At 56.2% G+C, this 19,426-nt stretch overlaps 1 long non-coding RNA gene across 1 annotated transcript; it reads right to left on the bottom strand.

The window, feature by feature from the left end:
- Positions 1-1,207: 1,207 nt before the first annotated feature.
- On the bottom strand, positions 1,208-12,095 carry LOC309333106. The gene is made up of 3 exons (XR_014152386.1): positions 11,989-12,095; positions 1,905-2,062; positions 1,208-1,432 (listed from the first exon to the last, which is right to left on the bottom strand). It is a non-coding gene; the product is annotated as an uncharacterized lncRNA (long non-coding RNA).
- Between the last annotated feature and the right edge of the window lie 7,331 nt (positions 12,096-19,426).

The raw sequence follows: 19,426 nt of genomic DNA, 5'->3' as shown, positions 1-19,426 counted from the left end.
GCTCTGCGCAACCTTCGCGCCAGGCTCCCGAGGGTTGCGCAGAGCTTCCTGAAGCCTGGAGAGCGAGAGGGGTCGGTGCGCACCAACCCCTCTCGCTCTCCAGCCTTCAGCGAAAGCCTGCATTCGCCCCATAGGACGCACACACATTTCCCCTTCATTTTTGGAGGGGAAATAGTGCGTCCTATATGGCGAAAAATACTGTATTTTATATTATTATATTATATTGGGACGCGGGTGGCGCTGTGGGTTAAACCACAGAACCTAGGTCTTGCCGATCAGAAGGTTGACGGTTTGAATCCCCGCGACGGGGTGAGCTCCCATTGTTCGGTGCCAGCTTCTGCCAACCTAGCAGTTCGAAAGCAAGTCAAAGTGCAAGTAGATAAATAGGTACCGCTCCAGTGGGAAGGTAAACGGCGTTTCCGTGTGCTGCTCTGGTTCGCCAGAAGCGGTTTTGTCATGCTGGCCACATGACCCGGAAGCTGTACGCCGGCTCCCTCGGCCAATAAAGCATGATGAGCATCGCAACCCCAGAGTCGGCCATGACTGGACCTAATGGTCAGGGGTCCCTTTACCTTATATTATATTATATTATATTATATTATATTATATTATATTATATTACCATATTTTTCGCTCCATAAGACACATCAGACCATAAGACACACCTAGTTTTTGGAGGAGGAAAACAAGAAAAAAAATATTCTGAATCTCAGAAGCCAGCGAAAGCAGTGATCCCTCTTGCTGTTCTGGCTTCTGGGATAGCTGCGCAGCCTACATTCGCTCCATAAGACGCACAGACATTTCCCCATACTTTTTAGGAGGCAAAAAGTGAGTCTTATAGAGCAAAAAATACGGTATATTATATTACATATTACTGTATTTTCCCGTGTAGAACATGCCCCCGTGTATAAGACACGCCCTATTTTGGGGGACTCAAAATTAAGAAAATGGTGGGATCCCATTTTCCGCGTCTTATACACGGAAAAGTACGATTATAGTATAGTATAGTATAGTATAGTATAGTATAGTATAGTATAGTATAGTATAGTATAGTATTACACAGGGTAATTCATAATGAAGTATACAGTTTCAAAACTCTATAAAAAAAGAATATATCTCATGTTACCTGTGACAGAATTGTAGGAGAATGTTGAAGTATTTTAGAAACAGTCACAGATGTTCTATGTGTGCACCCTTGTCACACAACACACATCACAATCGAAAATGCAGTTGCACAACAAACTCCGTTTTGCTCAATTCAAGAACACAAGACGCCTTCTCCGCTGCAGACGCAGCCATTTCGCCTGACTAGTCACGTGACACGCGCACTATCACCTCCATCACTTCCCTCAGTAGTGAAACACAAACTTTATGAGTACATCTGCCTCATGGGTCGCTGCTGTGGTCCGTGTCAGCGCCTGTCTTACAGGATCTGGAAACTGTATATTTCATTATGAATTACCTGTATTATATTATTTTGGTGTCCAATCACTGCATTACTATAGGATACTTCATTTCAATCAATTAAATCTTTATTATGGTAGTAGACCAGCATTCAGTAGACCAGCAATCTGTAAAACATTTTGGAAAGCTAGAAAGCATTAATACACAAAATTAATACACTTTTACACATAAAAGTCTAAAAGAAGCTAAAAGAAGGGTTTCGGAGCATTAAATGGATATGGAAGAGCATAAAAGGTTAGTATATATGGCTATCAATTGACTATCAATTTACAGGGCACTCTGATATGAATGTTCATTAAATCTAGTGTAACAACAACAACCATTTATTTATACCCCACCCATCTGGCTTGGTTTCCCCAGCCACTCTGGGTGGCTCCCAATAGAATATTCAAAACACGATAAATACATCAAACATGAAAAACATCCATAAACAGGGCTACCTTCAGATGTCTTCTAAAAGTCAGGTAGTTGTTTCCTTCCTTGACATCTGCTGGGAGGGCGTTCCACAGGGAGGGCGCCACCACCAAGAAGGCCCTCTGCCTGGTTCCTGGTTTGTGGCACAGGTCATCATCCGATGAATTGGGAGCTTCATTTCTTTCTGTGTTTATATTTAAAGAAAATATGCATTTTAACAGTATTGCTCCTTGATTGTAATATCAAGAATGCACTTAAAATTACTACGCACAACAGTGAATAAGTGATTGCAATGCACACACAGTTAAGCAACATACATATTTGTTAACAAAGTCTAATATTACTATCTTGTTGTGATTATTATTACTTTTATTGCTACTAATCCCAGTGGCTTACAAGACTGAGCTCTGTTCTGCCTTGGTCAGTCCCAACGTGGAATACTGTGTCCAATTCCGGGCACCACAATTTAAGAAGGATGCTGACCAATGGGTCACCCCCCAGAGAGATGCCGGCTCAAAGAGCCCCCTGAGCTTAGACTACAAAGCCTCTGAGGGCGTGCAGAGTGCAAATCCCCCAGGGGCCCCTCTCTCTCCTGGGCTCACCTGGGGGCCCCGTCCCTGCCAGCCTCTCCGGCCTCTGAGGGCGTGCAGAGTGCAGGATCCACCCCCCAGGGGCCCCTCTCTCTCTCTCCCGGGCTCACCTGGGGGCCCCGTCCCTGCCAGCCTCTCCGGCCTCTGAGGGCGTGCAGAGTGCAGATCCCCCAGGGGCCCCTCTCTCTCCCAGGCTCACCTGGGGGCCCCGTCCCTGCCAGCCTCTCCGGCCTCTGAGGGCGTGCAGAGTGCAGATCCCCCAGGGGCCCCTCTCTCTCCCGGGCTCACCTGGGGGCCCCGTCCCTGCCAGCCTCTCCGGCCTCTGAGGGCGTGCAGAGTGCAGATCCCCCCAGGGGCCCCTCTCTCTCCTGGGCTCACCTGAGGGCCCTCCCCCTGCCAGCCTCTCCGGCCTCTGAGGGCGTGCAGAGTGCAGATCCCCCCAGGGGCCCCTCTCTCTCTCTCCCGGGCTCACCAGGGGGCCCCATCCCTGCCAGCCTCTCCGGCCTCTGAGGGCGTGCAGAGTGCAGATCCCCCCAGGGGCCCCTCTCTCTCTCTCCCGGGCTCACCTGGGGGCCCCGTCCCTGCCAGCCTCTCCGGCCTCTGAGGGCGTGCAGAGTGCAGATCCCCCCAGGGGCCCCTCTCTCTCTCTCCCGGGCTCACCTGGGGGCCCCGTCCCTGCCAGCCTCTCCGGCCTCTGAGGGCGTGCAGAGTGCAGATCCCCCCAGAGGCCCCCCTCTCTCTCTCCCGGGCTCACCTGGGGGCCCCGTCCCTGCCAGCCTCTCCGGCCTCTGAGGGCGTGCAGAGTGCAGATCCCCCCAGGGGCCCCTCTCTCTCTCTCCCGGGCTCACCTGGGGGCCCCATCCCTGCCAGCCTCTCCGGCCTCTGAGGGCGTGCAGAGTGCAGATCCCCCCAGAGGCCCCTCTCTCTCCCGGGCTCACCTGGGGGCCCCGTCCCTGCCAGCCTCTCTGGCCTCTGAGGGCGTGCAGAGTGCAGATCCCCCAGGGGCCCCTCTCTCTCCCGGGCTCACTTGGGGCCCCGTCCCTGCCAGCCTCTCCGGCCTCTGTGGGCGTGCAGAGTGCAGATCCCCCCAGGGGCCCCTCTCTCTCTCTCCCGGGCTCACCTGGGGGTCCCGTCCCTGTCAGCCTCTCCGGCCTCTGAGGGCGTGCAGAGTGCAGATCCCCCCAGGGGCCCCTCTCTCTCTCTCCCGGGCTCACCTGGGGGCCCCGTCCCTGCCAGCCTCTCCGGCCTCTGAGGGCGTGCAGAGTGCAGATCCCCCCAGGGGCCCCTCTCTCTCTCTCCCGGGCTCACCTGGGGGCCCCGTCCCTGCCAGCCTCTCCGGCCTCTGAGGGCGTGCAGAGTGCAGATCCCCCCAGGGGCCCCTCTCTCTCCCAGGCTCACCTGGGGGCCCCGTCCCTGCCAGCCTCTCCGGCCTCTGAGGGCGTGCAGAGTGCAGATCCCCCAAGGGGCCCCTCTCTCTCTCCCCCGGGCTCACCTGGGGGCCCCGTCCCTGCCAGCCTCTCCGGCCTCTGAGGGCGTGCAGAGTGCAAATCCCCCAGGGGCCCCTCTCTCTCTCTCCCAGACTCACCTGGGGGCCCCGTCCCTGCCAGCCTCTCCGGCCTCTGAGGGCGTGCAGAGTGCAGATCCCCCCAGAGGCCCCTCTCTCTCTCTCCCGGGCTCACCTGGGGGCCCCGTCCCTGCCAGCCTCTCCGGCCTCTGAGGGCGTGCAGAGTGCAGATCCCCCCAGAGGCCCCTCTCTCTCTCTCCCGGGCTCACCTGGGGGCCCCGTCCCTGCCAGCCTCTCCGGCCTCTGAGGGCGTGCAGAGTGCAGATCCCCCCAGAGGCCCCTCTCTCTCCCTCCCGGGCTCACCTGGGGGCCCCGTCCCTGCCAGCCTCTCCGGCCTCTGAGGGCGTGCAGAGTGCAGATCCCCCCAGGGGCCCCTCTCTCTCCCCGGGCTCACCTGGGGGCCCCGTCCCTGCCAGCCTCTCCGGCCTCTGAGGGCGTGCAGAGTGCAGATCCCCCCAGGGGCCCCTCTCTCGCCCGGGCTCACCTGGGGGCCCCGTCCCTGCCACCCTCTCCGGCCTCTGAGGGCGTGCAGAGTGCAGATCCCCCCAGAGGCCCCTCTCTCTCCCTCCCAGGCTCACCTGGGGGCCCCGTCCCTGCCAGCCTCTCCGGCCTCTGAGGGCGTGCAGAGTGCAGATCCCCCAGGGGCCCCTCTCTCTCTCTCCCGGGCTCACCTGGGGGCCCCGTCCCTGCCAGCCTCTCCGGCCTCTGAGGGCGTGCAGAGTGCAAATCCCCCAGGGGCCCCTCTCTTTCCCAGACTCACCTGGGGTCCCTGCCCCTGCCAGCCTCTCCGGCCTCTGAGGGTGTGCAGAGTGCAGATCCCCCCAGGGGCCCCTCTCTCTCCGGGCTCACCTGGGGGCCCCGTCCCTGCCAGCCTCTCTGGCCTCTGAGGGCGTGCAGAGTGCAAATCCCCCAGGGGCCCCTCTCTTTCCCAGACTCACCTGGGGTCCCTGCCCCTGCCAGCCTCTCCGGCCTCTGAGGGTGTGCAGAGTGCAGATCCCCCCAGGGGCCCCTCTCTCTCCCGGGCTCACCTGGGGGCCCCGTCCCTGCCAGCCTCTCTGGCCTCTGAGGGCGTGCAGAGTGCAGATCCCCGCAGGGGCCCCTCTCTCTCCCGGGCTCACCTGGGGGCCCCGTCCCTGCCAGCCTCTCCGGCCTCTGAGGGCGTGCAGAGTGCAAATCCCCCAGGGGCCCCTCTCTCTCTCTCCCGGGCTCACCTGGGGGCCCCGTCCCTGCCAGCCTCTCCGGCCTCTGAGGGCGTGCAGAGTGCAAATCCCCCAGGGGCCCCTCTCTCTCTCTCCCGGGCTCACCTGGGGGCCCCGTCCCTGCCAGCCTCTCCGGCCTCTGAGGGCGTGCAGAGTGCAGATCCCTCCAGGGGCCCCCCCTCTCTCTCCCGGGCTCACCTGGGGGCCCCGTCCCTGCCAGCCTCTCCGGCCTCTGAGGGTGTGCAGAGTGCAGGATTCACCCCCCAGGGGCCCCTCTCTCTCCCGGGCTCACCTGGGGGCCCCGTCCCTGCCAGCCTCTCCGGCCTCTGAGGGCGTGCAGAGTGCAGATCCCCCCAGGGGCCCCTCTCTCTCTTTCCCGGGCTCACCTGGGGGCCCCGTCCCCTGCCAGCCTCTCCGGCCTCTGAGGGTGTGCAGAGTGCAGGATTCACCCCCCAGGGGCCCCTCTCTCTCCCGGGCTCACCTGAGGGCCCCGTCCCTGCCAGCCTCTCCGGCCTCTGAGGGCGTGCAGAGTGCAGATCCCCCCAGAGGCCCCTCTCTCTCCCGGGCTCACCTGGGGGCCCCGTCCCTGCCAGCCTCTCTGGCCTCTGAGGGTGTGCAGAGTGCAGATCCCCCAGGGGCCCCTCTCTCTCTCTCCCGGGCTCACCTGGGGGCCCCGTCCCTGCCAGCCTCTGCGGCCTCTGAGGGCGTGCAGAGTGCAGATCCCCCCAGGGGCCCCTCTCTCTCTCTCCCGGGCTCACCTGGGGGCCCCGTCCCTGCCAGCCTCTCCGGCCTCTGAGGGCGTGCAGAGTGCAGATCCCCCCAGGGGCCCCTCTCTCTCTCTCCCGGGCTCACCTGGGGGCCCCGTCCCTGCCAGCCTCTCCGGCCTCTGAGGGCGTGCAGAGTGCAGATCCCCCCAGGGGCCCCTCTCTCTCCTGGGCTCACCTGAGGGCCCTCCCCCTGCCAGCCTCTCCGGCCTCTGAGGGCGTGCAGAGTGCAGATCCCCCCAGGGGCCCTCTCTCTCTCTCCCGGGCTCACCTGGGGGCCCCATCCCTGCCAGCCTCTCCGGCCTCTGAGGGCGTGCAGAGTGCAGATCCCCCAGGGGCCCCTCTCTCTCTCTCCGGGCTCACCTGGGGGCCCCGTCCCTGCCAGCCTCTCCGGCCTCTGAGGGCGTGCAGAGTGCAGATCCCCCCAGGGGCCCCTCTCTCTCTCTCCCGGGCTCACCTGGGGGCCCCGTCCCTGCCAGCCTCTCCGGCCTCTGAGGGCGTGCAGAGTGCAGATCCCCCCAGAGGCCCCCCTCTCTCTCTCCCGGGCTCACCTGGGGGCCCCGTCCCTGCCAGCCTCTCCGGCCTCTGAGGGCGTGCAGAGTGCAGATCCCCCCAGGGGCCCCTCTCTCTCTCTCCCGGGCTCACCTGGGGGCCCCATCCCTGCCAGCCTCTCCGGCCTCTGAGGGCGTGCAGAGTGCAGATCCCCCCAGAGGCCCCTCTCTCTCCCGGGCTCACCTGGGGGCCCCGTCCCTGCCAGCCTCTCTGGCCTCTGAGGGCGTGCAGAGTGCAGATCCCCCCAGGGGCCCCTCTCTCTCCCGGGCTCACCTGGGAGCCCCGTCCCTGCCAGCCTCTCCGGCTCTGAGGGCGTGCAGAGTGCAGATCCCCCCAGGGGCCCCTCTCTCTCTCTCCCGGGCTCACCTGGGGGCCCCGTCCCTGCCAGCCTCTCCGGCCTCTGAGGGCGTGCAGAGTGCAGATCCCCCCAGGGGCCCCTCTCTCTCCCAGGCTCACCTGGGGGCCCCGTCCCTGCCAGCCTCTCCGGCCTCTGAGGGCGTGCAGAGTGCAGATCCCCCCAGGGGCCCCTCTCTCTCTCCCCCGGGCTCACCTGGGGGCCCCGTCCCTGCCAGCCTCTCCGGCCTCTGAGGGCGTGCAGAGTGCAAATCCCCCCAGGGGCCCCTCTCTCTCTCTCCCAGACTCACCTGGGGGCCCCGTCCCTGCCAGCCTCTCCGGCCTCTGAGGGCGTGCAGAGTGCAGATCCCCCCAGAGGCCCCTCTCTCTCTCTCCCGGGCTCACCTGGGGGCCCCGTCCCTGCCAGCCTCTCCGGCCTCTGAGGGCGTGCAGAGTGCAGATCCCCCCAGAGGCCCCTCTCTCTCCCTCCCAGGCTCACCTGGGGGCCCCGTCCCTGCCAGCCTCTCCGGCCTCTGAGGGCGTGCAGAGTGCAGATCCCCCCAGGGGCCCCTCTCTCTCCCGGGCTCACCTGGGGGCCCCGTCCCTGCCAGCCTCTCCGGCCTCTGAGTGCGTGCAGAGTGCAGATCCCCCCAGGGGCCCCTCTCTCTCCCGGGCTCACCTGGGGGCCCCGTCCCTGCCAGCCTCTCCGGCCTCTGAGGGCGTGCAGAGTGCAAATCGGCCAGGGGCCCCTCTCTTTCCCAGACTCACCTGGGGTCCCTGCCCCTGCCAGCCTCTCCGGCCTCTGAGGGTGTGCAGAGTGCAGATCCCCCAGGGGCCCCTCTCTCTCCCGGGCTCACCTGGGGGCCCCGTCCCTGCCAGCCTCTCTGGCCTCTGAGGGCGTGCAGAGTGCAAATCCCCAGGGGCCCCTCTCTTTCCCAGACTCACCTGGGGTCCCTGCCCCTGCCAGCCTCTCCGGCCTCTGAGGGCGTGCAGAGTGCAGATCCCCCCAGGGCCCCTCTCTCTCCCGGGCTCACCTGGGGGCCCCGTCCCTGCCAGCCTCTCCGGCCTCTGAGGGCGTGCAGAGTGCAAATCCCCCAGGGGCCCCTCTCTCTCTCTCCCGGGCTCACCTGGGGGCCCCGTCCCTGCCAGCCTCTCCGGCCTCTGAGGGCGTGCAGAGTGCAAATCCCCCAGGGGCCCCTCTCTCTCTCTCCCGGGCTCACCTGGGGGCCCCGTCCCTGCCAGCCTCTCCGGCCTCTGAGGGCGTGCAGAGTGCAGATCCCTCCAGGGCCCCCCCCCTCTCTCCCGGGCTCACCTGGGGGCCCCGTCCCTGCCAGCCTCTCCGGCCTCTGAGGGCGTGCAGAGTGCAGATCCCCCCAGGGGCCCCTCTCTCTCTTTCCCGGGCTCACCTGGGGGCCCCGTCCCTGCCAGCCTCTCCGGCCTCTGAGGGTGTGCAGAGTGCAGAACCCCCCAGGGGCCCCTCTCTCTCCCGGGCTCACCTGAGGGCCCCGTCCCTGCCAGCCTCTCCGGCCTCTGAGGGCGTGCAGAGTGCAGATCCCCCCAGAGGCCCCTCTCTCTCCCGGGCTCACCTGGGGGCCCCGTCCCTGCCAGCCTCTCTGGCCTCTGAGGGTGTGCAGAGTGCAGATCCCCCAGGGGCCCCTCTCTCTCTCTCCCGGGCTCACCTGGGGGCCCCGTCCCTGCCAGCCTCTCCGGCCTCTGAGGGCGTGCAGAGTGCAGATCCCCCCAGGGGCCCCTCTCTCTCTCTCCCGGGCTCACCTGGGGGCCCCGTCCCTGCCAGCCTCTCCGGCCTCTGAGGGCGTGCAGAGTGCAGATCCCCCCAGGGGCCCCTCTCTCTCCCAGGCTCACCTGGGGGCCCCGTCCCTGCCAGCCTCTCTGGCCTCTGAGGGCGTGCAGAGTGCAGATCCCCCAGGGGCCCCTCTCTCTCTCTCCCGGGCTCACCTGGGGGCCCCGTCCCTGCCAGCCTCTCCGGCCTCTGAGGGCGTGCAGAGTGCAGATCCCCCAGGGGCCCCTCTCTCTCTCTCCCGGGCTCACCTGGGGGCCCCGTCCCTGCCAGCCTCTCCGGCCTCTGAGGGCGTGCAGAGTGCAGATCCCCCAGGGGCCCCCCTCTCTCTCTTCCGGGCTCACCTGGGGGCCCCGTCCCTGCCAGCCTCTCCGGCCTCTGAGGGCGTGCAGAGTGCAGATCCCCCCAGGGGCCCCTCTCTCTCCTGGGCTCACCTGAGGGCCCTCCCCCTGCCAGCCTCTCCGGCCTCTGAGGGCGTGCAGAGTGCAGATCCCCAAGGGGCCCCTCTCTCTCCCGGGCTCACCTGGGGGCCCCGTCCCTGCCAGCCTCTCCGGCCTCTGAGGGCGTGCAGAGTGCAGATCCCCCAGAGGCCCCTCTCTCTCCCGGGCTCACCTGGGGGCCCCGTCCCTGCCAGCCTCTCCGGCCTCTGAGGGCGTGCAGAGTGCAAATCCTCCAGGGGCCCCTCTCTCTCTCTCCCGGGCTTACCTGGGGGCCCCGTCCCTGCCAGCCTCTCCGGCCTCTGAGGGTGTGCAGAGTGCAGATCCCCCAGGGGCCCCTCTCTCTCTCTCCCGGGCTCACCTGGGGGCCCTGTCCCTGCCAGCCTCTCCGGCCTCTGAGGGCGTGCAGAGTGCAGATCCCCCAGGGGCCCCTCTCTCTCTCTCCCGGGCTCACCTGGGGGCCCCGTCCCTGCCAGCCTCTCCGGCCTCTGAGGGCGTGCAGAGTGCAGATCCCCCCAGGGGCCCCTCTCTCTCCCGGGCTCACCTGGGGGCCCCGTCCCTGCCAGCCTCTCCGGCCTCTGAGGGCGTGCAGAGTGCAGGATCCACCCCCCAGGGGCCCCTCTCTCTCCCGGGCTCACCTGAAACCTAGGTTTGGTTTCATTTCCCTCAGGTCCTTCTTCCCAGCATGCTTTGCTGCCCCTTCTTCTCACAAACAAGGATCCAGCTTCCTATACTTGAAATTTACCCGTTTTCCAATGTATAACTGAATAAATAAATCTGAAGGTGTCTTTTGTTAGGTTTCACTTATTAGCTTTATTGGTAAATTATCCTTTGTTAGGTTTCCTTTGTTCCTCTGCCTAAAAAATCCACAATCAGTAGTCTGAACGACTACAGACCAGTTGCACTGACTCCAATCATCATGAAGTGTTTTGAGAAAACTGGTGCGCCGTCACATTATTTCCTGTCTTCCATCAACTTTTGACAACTACCAGTTTGCATACAGGGCAAATAGATCCACGGAAGACGCTATCACTACCACTCTCCATGCTGCTCTGTTCCATCTGGAGCAGCCGGGGAGTTATGTGAGGCTGCTGTTTGTGGATTTTAGCTCTGCTTTTAACACTATCCTCCCCCATAGACTGGTGTCCAAGCTAGAGGCGATTGGACTCTCCAACTCCACCTGTCTCTGGGTTTTGGACTTTTTGTCAGAACGTTCTCAGAGGGTTAGAGTAGGGTCACATATGTCCACAGCCCTTAGCCTTAACACCGGCTCACCACAGGGTTGTGTGTTGAGTCCCCTGCTCTATACTCTCTATACGTATGATTGTACAGCCATTTATTCCAGCAACAAAATCATCACGTTTGCTGATGACACTACGGTGGTGGGGCTCATTTCAGGAGGGGATGAGTCCGCCTATCGGGACGAGGTGGAGCGGCTTTGTGCTTGGTGTGGAGAGAACAATCTGGCTCTTAATACGGCTAAGACCAAGGAATTGGTGGTGGATTACAGGAAAAAAAGGCGGACATTCAGCCCTTGTATATCAACGGGGAACGGGTGGAGAGGGTGGCGGAATTCAGGTTTTTGGGAGTGACTATCGATCAGGGCATGACTTGGAGCGCAAATACCACTGCTCTGGTGAAGAAGGCCCAGCAGAGAATTTATTTCCTCAGACTTTTAAAGAAGAACAATCTGAGTGAGAGACTGCTGGTGTCCTTCTACCGAGGCTCCATAGAGAGCATTCTCACTACTGTATTTGTGCCTGGTTCTCCAGCTGGCTTTACAGCTAGGAAGAGGAAGGTGCTCCAGAAGGTCATAACCACAGCCCAAAGGATTATTGGTCATCCCCTCCCATCTTTGGAAGAACTGTACGGTTCCCGTTGTCTTAGGAAAGCAAACAATATCCTGCAGGATGCATCTCACCCGGGACACAGTCTGTTTGTACTACTGCCTTCTGGCAGGAGATACAGAAACATCAAGTCAAGGACAAATAGACTGAAAATAGTTTCTATCCAAGAGCTGTGCCTTCTTAAATGCAGTAACTCGATAGTGTGACCTGGGAGTTTGATGGGTGTGGGTGGGGGTGTGGCTGGAATGTGGTTTGTTTGGTTGTTGTTGTTGTTTTGCTTTTGTTGTTTTTAAGGGATGGCATCCAATTTCGTTGCACTTGTGCAATGTTGCACTTGTGTAATGACAATAAAGAATCTATCTATCTATCTATCATTTCCCTCACGTCCTTCTTCCCAGCATGCTTTGCTACCCCTTCTTCTCACAAACATGGATCCAGCTTCCTATACTTGAAATTTACCCGTTTTCCAATGTATAACTGAATAAATAAATCTGAAGGTGTCTTTTGTTAGGTTTCACTTATTAGCTTTATTGATAAATTATCCTTTATTAGGTTTCATTTCCCTCACGTCCTTCTTCCCAGCATGCTTTGCTGCCCCTTCTTCTCACAAACAAGGATCCAGCTTCCTATACTTGAAATTTACCCGTTTTCCAATGTATAACTGAATAAATAAATCTGAAGGTGTCTTTTGTTAGGTTTCACTTATTAGCTTTATTGGTAAATTATCCTTTGTTAGGTTTCATTTCCCTCATGTCCTTCTTCCCAGCATGCTTTGCTGCCCCTTCTTCTCCAAAAAAGGATCCTGTTTCCTATCATTTTATTTTTCTCTAAACGTATTTGGATTCTTCCATTTAAACTTGATGGAGGGGCAGAGCGATGGAAAAAGAGAGAAGGCTTTTCCTCCCAGCCTTTCCCTCGCCCTTCCCAGGCTGCCCTGCGCAACCTTCCTCCTGGCCTGCTAATAAACTAAGAATAACCAATTCTTCGACTACTAAACCCACCTAACCCAGGAAGCCTCCAAGAGACCTCGTCCTTTTCCTCATTCCCTTGGAGGCACCTAGAAGGGCTTCCCCCTTTTCCCGACGTCCCGCGGCTCCGGCGCCCTGGACAACAGAGGCCAAAATGGCCTTGGCCACCCGCCAGTTGTTTGACCTGCAATTTAGAGCTCCAAAAATGCTTGAAATGCATGTTGTGGCTGTGATTTGGATAGTGCTTTTAATATTCTGTTGGGAGCCGCCCAGAGTGGCCAGGGAAAGCAATATTATTATTATTATTATTATTATTATTATTATTATTATTATTATTATTATCATCTCATCGCCTTGATTGCAATGAAACCTAAAGCAGACCCATTGAAATGCAATTATTAACTTGGTTTCGGGGGTTTACACCAACCATTCTTCTTTTCGCAGTTGAGATGTTATTTCTGACCATTCACTTTGTTCTGATTGGTACCTGATTGATAAACTCATTCTTTAACGTCATCTGAATCTCTTGCTCTTGGTTTATAGATACAAATTCTGTTCTTAACCTGAAATTGTTCTTAACCTGAGGTACCATTTTAGCTAATGGGGCCTCCTGCTGCCGCCTGGCCGCTGCCACGTGATTTCTGTTCTCATCCTGAAGCAAAGTTCTTAACCCGAGGTACTATTTCTGGGTTAGGGGAGTCTGTAACCTGAAGCGTCTGTAACCCGAGGTACCACTGTATGTATATAAAGTCAGAACATTATTGTAAAGTTACAAGGAAGGAGATTCCAAACCAACATCAGGAAAAACTTTCCGATAACAATGACTCGCGAATACAGCATCGAAGATGCAGAGAGAAGCCCCGAACAATGGGGGCTCCTCCTTTGAACAAGTTTCTCCAGGTTACCCCCAACACCTTGTTGGAAGCATCACACACATGTCGTGAACATGTCATAGAACAGGTGTGGTACTGGGGTGAAAACTGATGCCGTGTCCATCCCAAATGTAAGGCAAAGGCAAATACCTGCCATCTCTGACCCTCCAGACCTTTGTCTTTCCAGTACACGGAGACCGGGAGGAGATGGTTTCCTGGATGGGAAGGATGGAGGGCTTGACCCTTATGCCATAGGGCAGGTGGGGACGTGAGCATAAGCTTCAGAGATGAGGGCAATGCCAGGCTCAGCCCCAAGCCCCTCCTCGGATGGCCACCTTCCCCCTGAAGAAGCAGCCTTGGCAGGATGCCAACCCGTCCCGGGAAGGATTTCTGCTGATTTCTTTCTCCAGATTCCTCCTCAATGGAGGGTCGCTCCAATGCAGCCCGTGGGTGTCCCTGGCTTCTTCGCCCTTCCCTGCTTGGGCAGCTGCAGTACCAGCGCAGGCGTCGCTAGAGGGCGATGTTTCGCAACCTCTCCTGATCCCGCGCTTCGGATTGGCAAAGGAAAGAGGGCTCTGTCAGGAAGGGCGCTTGGGGATTGGTCAAGCACTTGATGAATGGGGGAAAGGAGGAAACGAAGGGGATCGCTGTACGCTACGCTGCACGGGGTTGAGCTACAGACGTGCAGGTCTGCAACACGTGCAAAGAGTCGGCGAAAGAATCCGAGACCAGGGAGAAGAGTCGGGGGAAGAAGAATGGAAGAAATTTAAAGACTACTTACATAAATACTGCAAAATTAATGAATGTTAGAATGATGTCGGAATGAAGTTAAGTGCTTCAATCAAAATTCAGGGCGCCACCGGCGAAGTCAGTCCTCTGTTCTTTTCTCCGGTTACAACCTCCCTGATTTCAGAATGGGGGGAGAGTCACATTTATAAGCCCCCCCCCCATGGATCAGCAAGGGCATCAGCCCCAATTTCAACCCAGAGGGGAGGGGAGGCCAGGAAGCAAGCCGCCCCCTCCTCTCAGCTGGAAGGGGCCGTTAAAATGGGGAGGGCTCAGAGCCACAGACTTTTAAGTCCCCTAAGCTATTGGTCTGAAGCTCAACATCCAAAAAACGAAGATCCTGGCCACTGGTCCCCTCACCTCCTGGCAAATAGAAGGGGAAGAAATGGAGGCAGGGAGAGATTTTACTTTCTTGGGCTCCATGATCACTGCAGATGGTGACAGCAGCCACGAAATTAAAAGACACCTGCTTCTTGGGAGAAAAGCAATGACAAACCTGGACAGCATCTTAAAAAGCAGAGACATCACCTTGCCAACAAGGGTCCATATAGTTAAAGCCATGGTTTTCCCAGGAGTGATGGATGGAAGTGAGAGCTGGACCATCAAGAAGAATGGATGCTTTTGAATTCTGGTGCTGGAGGGGTTCTGTTTGTCTTTAAAAGGGGGGGTCCAACTCTGTTACTCCCCCCCCCATTTCCCCCATGCGCCTCCCGCTGCCGACCACGCTGAGGACTCAGCCCCCCCCTTCAGCTGCCTCCTTCCTCCAGCTGCTTCTGGCGCCCTCGCTCCGCCTCCCTCTGCCAGGCCACGCCCCTTACAGGCCCCCCGTCTTGGCCAATCAGCGCGGGGCAAGGGCGAAGGGCGGGGCGGGCGAGGCAAGCGGGAAGGGAGGGGAGGGGAGGCTCCTGTGCTCGCGAGAGTGGCAGGCCGCCTACGCCAATCCGGGCGAGCCATTGTGAAAGGAGGCGGGGAGAGTGGAGCTGGGGAAGGCAAGAGGTGGGCGGGGCTTAGTGGGGAGTGGTCACGCCCACTGGGAGGGTCAAGGCAAAGCTGGGAGGAGCCTCTGGCCGGACTTATTTCATTATTATTACTAATATTAATGAGTAATGAAGTATGAATTTGGGGGGAGAGGAATACATTACATTAGTGTGCGATCACTGCATTACTAGGATATTTCATTTCAATCAATCAGATCTTTATTACCTGAGTAGACCAGCATCAGTAGGGTGAGGTACAATCATTTACAGTCTGTAAAACGTTTTGGACAGCTAAAAAGTATTAATCACAAAGTATATATAAAAGTCTAAAAGAAGCTAACAGAATCTAAAAGAAGGGTTTAGGAGCATTAAATGGATGTGGAAGAACATAAAATGTTAGTATATAAAGACTATGGCTATCAATTTACAATGTACTCTGATATGAGTGTTCATTAAATCTAGAATAATAATAATAATAATAATAATAATAATAATAATAATAATAATAGGTGTTGCAATGGAGGAGTGCAGGGAAAAGAAAACTCCTGGCACTCATTCTTTCTTGCTACAGAATTAAAAGATTTCTCTCCTTTTCTCCTTCTTTTTCTCTTGGGTGGTGTGTTCAGCGGTCACCCTCAGGGGAAACAGGTCCCCCCCCCCCTTGGAGGAAATGGACTGATCGGAACCTGGCTGTGACATCGGCTCAGAATCCCAACCTCACTTGGCAGTTGAGACCAACCCCTGCCTTGATCAGTAGCCTTTGGGTGCCTTATCTGCAACCGCAAAGTGAGACGATTGACGCCTGGGAAAATGGTGAGGGGACCAGCAGGAAACTGCTAAGGGAGTTTGGAGTCCTTTTTTTCTGTTGCAGCTGCAGAGAAAGGAGGGTGGGGGATTGGGGGCCACCCCAGGTGTCATCACTGAGGGGGGTGGCAAAAGGACAAAAAGCCGAGTTTAAAATAAAAATAAAAATTGGGCTCACCAAACCTTTTAGTTGAGTCAAAAAACGCGGCTGGCACTGGGCGCCACACCGTGGAGGCTGGCACTTACCGGGGGGGGGGCGGGCTGTAGAGTGCCTGATCCTAGCGTCTCTCCTGGGAGTGACATGGTGGCGTGGGCCCCTGCAGGCTGGGCGCTGCCTGAACCACCAGCGTGGGGCTTGCGTCTGCCCTCTTCCTCTCCCTCAGCCGCCCTACAGCTGAGGGGGAGAGGGCAGAGAGGCTCCAGGTAGCGCCCCCCACCTGCAGGACCCCCGCGTTGAACTGGGCACCCGAACGGCTGGCTATGCCGCTGTTCTGTTGTTTCAATTATGGGTGCCTTGAGAGTTAATGTGCTGTGCTTGCTGCCCCACTCGTCCTGATGGACCAGCCCCCCATGGCGCCAGGGCTGTAGGTCTTCCCTAGCTAGCTACTCAATGTGGGCAGGAGAGTTTGCCTTCTGGGTTCCTGTCTCATTTTGGGCTGCTCTCGGACTTCCGGGTTGGCGCCTCCGGCAATGGCTGAATTCCTCTGATCGGGAGGCATTTGCCTCGTGGAAATCTGGGTCTGGCCGCCATGGCAAGGCGGAGACCCACTAAAAATCACAGGCGGGTGAAGCCTGTGAACCTGGGATTCGGCTGGCACCTTTTGCGCCTCCCCCACTCGTGGGGAAACCCGGTTTCGGGGTTCCGGAGCAACGTGGGGTGAGTGTCACGGTGCTTCGAATTGACTGCTTCTTCCACGGAGCGAAGCCGCATAGCTGTTGCCAGAGAGCGCTGACTTTTTCCTGTGGACAATTTGATCTTAAAGCAACTACCTGTGAGTAGAGCGGAGAATTGGATTTTTAAACGTCTTAATTTGACACCGAAACGGGGAGGTTCAAAACAGGAAGTCCGCCTTCCCCTTTTGTAAATAGATCACAGCAAAGAGACTGTAAGCTAAAGTCTTGGAAAGCCTATTGTAAAGGACTAAATTTCCATCGGTAGAAAACATCAAACCCCCCTTGGAAGCAGGAGAAGAGGGGGGAAGTTTTGGATTGTGTGTGCCTGCAGGAGAGAGTGAAGAAAGTCAAAATACCACCGCTCCGAACCTGGAAACGGGCTGCTAGTAAGACTGACGTTTTTGGATTGGTCGTTGACAGTGAATAGAACATTCGCTGACAGCTAGCTAAATAAGAGAGATACATTGTTTCTATTCTCTCCGTCTGCTCTTAAAAAGGAGGAAAAGTAACTGAAAATTGAAACTAACTTTATTGTTTGAACTGTGCTTAAAAGGATTGATACAAATAGAAAATGTTTCCCTCTAGAGGAAGCCTTTGAAACTATTACAAGAGCTGAGCTGGGGGAATTTCCAGCTGCAAGATAAGGCTGTGAGACTTTGGGAATGACCTTGAATCGGTTAAGAATGTCGACAGAAGAGGCCTTAGTGGCTGTATTATGTAAGATAAATGATTCATTGGAACAGCTTCACAAGAAGGTGGATTTTTGGGGACAAAAGGTGAATACCAATACAGAAACTATCCAGAAATTGACACAGGAATCCACTTTGACTTGGCAAACTGCGGAGAAGGCTAGGGAGAAAGCTGTTGCCGTTGAACCTAAAGTAACACAATTGGAGAGAGAAAGAGTCCCAGCCTCATACATGCAATTTGATGATCATAAGTTGATGCCTGTTATGATTGAATCTAAAGGAAAACAGACTTTGAGGATCAGAGCCCTGCCTGAACTGGAGAGGGAAGTTTTGATGGACTTTCTTACACAGGAATCTGCTGATTTTGGGACCTGGAATTGGACCAAGAAGAGACTAAAATTGTGAGGGTTTTCAGACTTTACCAGAAGAACTTAGAAGAACAACAGTCAAGAGTGGAAATTTTGAAAGACGTCCTGAAATACCTTTTGGATCTTAGGTTTAACTATGGAGATTTGGTTGCCCTGTCGAGATGGAATAAAATTATCTTTAGGTGGGAGTTTCCCCAAGACCTACTCTTCAGCCTCAAAGGAAGGAAAACAAAAATAAGATCAGTAGAAGACAAAGTAAAGTTCTTGTATAAGTACGAAGAAGACCCGCAGAAGGGACTTGGAAAAGAGTTAAGAGCATCGGACAGAAGATCACCAGGTTGGTGGACTATATGGAATTGGCGGAATGGACTGGCAGAATCCGAGACCAGGGAGAAGAGACGGTGGAAGAAGATTGGAAAAAGTTTAAAGACTATTTATAGAAATAATGTAAAATTAATGAGTGTTTGAAAAATGTTGGAATGAAGTTATACGGCTTTAGTAGAAATGTTGTAAGGAATTAAGTATAGATAGATTATTAGAGTATTAAAGGGAAAATAAGGTTAAAATATGTTAAGACAATTATATGACAGAAATAGAGGAAGATGGAAAGGATTTGCTGAAATAATTAACAGAAGTGGAATACAAAAAGGGAGGTGTGAGGAGGTCGATGAAACAAGGGAATGAAAGTTAAGATATTGGTATGGTAAGAAGTGTGTTTTAAAATGTTTTTGTTTGGTTATGTTTAGTTTATTGTGTTAGTGTTGTGTTGTGTATTGTTTATATATTGTATTGTATTGTATTGGTTTGTTTGTTTGTTTTTCTTCTCTTCTTTTTCTTCTTCTTTGTAATGTTTAAAAGCAATAAACATTTTGGGCTGCTCTCTTTCTCCTTTCTCCCTGCCACCACCACTGGGTCTCTGCCAGCAGTCAGCCATCGAGGAGGACATTTTCCATGAAAAGGACAATGAAGGAAAAGGCGAGGAGGAGTCCGCAAGACGGCTGGATCTCCTCAGTCCTGACTGGGTAGGTGGCCGTGGCCTAAGCGGTGAGAGGCAGAAGGGGAGGGGGGCATATCAACCGCAGGATGAAACTGTTGTTTCAGTTAGGGGTGCCTTGAGTTTTAATGTTTGGTTTGGTTTTTTAATTGCTCGTTTTTTGCATCTTTCCTTGCAGGTTCCAAGTATGTCACCCTTTTCCAGTGTTTCCTCCCTGTCCTCCCTGGATTCCCTTTGGGACTCCCTCAATGAGGTACGTAGCAGACAGAGCAGGAGGGAAGCCCTGCTGAGCTGGGCAACCCTGAGGCTGGGGAGGAGGAGGAGGAGGAAGCCGGCCGGCCGGCTGGTCAGGCCACCTTCTGGACTGGTCAGGAGCAAGGGGGCAGGCAGGCAGGGGGCTGCTAAGGGTATGCTTGCTGCCCCACTTGTCCTGATGGACCAGCCCTCCATGGCGCCAGGGCTGTAGGGCTTCCCTGGCTAGCGACTTAGCGTGGGTTCCTGTCTCATTTTGGGCTGCTCTCTTTCTCCTTTCTCCCTGCCACCACCACTGGGTCTCTGCCAGCAGTCAGCCATCGAGGAGGACATTTCCCATGAAAAGGAGGATGAAGGAAAAGGCGAGGAGGAGACCGCAAGACGGCTGGATCTCCTCAGTCCTGACTGGGTAGGTGGCCGTGGCCTAAGCGGTGATAGGCAGAAGGGGAGGGGGGCATATCAACTGCAGGATGAAACTGTTGTTTCAGTTAGGGGTGCCTTGAGTTTTAATTACAGATAGGTAGCCGTGTTGGTCTGCCATAGTCAAAACAAAACAAATTCCTTCCAGTAGCACCTTAAAGACCAACTAAGTCAGTTCTTGGTATGAGCTTTCGTGTGCATGCACACTTCTTCAGATACACTGAAACAGAAGTTTCCAGACCCTTCTATATAGTGAGAAGGTGGGGAGGGGTATTACTCAGAAGGGTGGTGGGAATGGGTGATTGGCAGATAGCTGTGATGAGCCTGTTGACGACTCTTAACGACTGCAATAGGTCTTACAGGAAAAAGCAAGGGGTGAAAAGGTGAAAAATGGCTTTGTCATGTATAATGAGATAAGAATCCAAGGTCTTTGTTCAGAC

Source organism: Podarcis erhardii (genome assembly GCF_964252035.2).
Source record: "Podarcis erhardii genome assembly, chromosome: 18".
Taxonomy (NCBI): Eukaryota; Metazoa; Chordata; class Lepidosauria; order Squamata; family Lacertidae; genus Podarcis; species Podarcis erhardii.
This window is presented reverse-complemented; position numbering and strand designations above follow the sequence as displayed.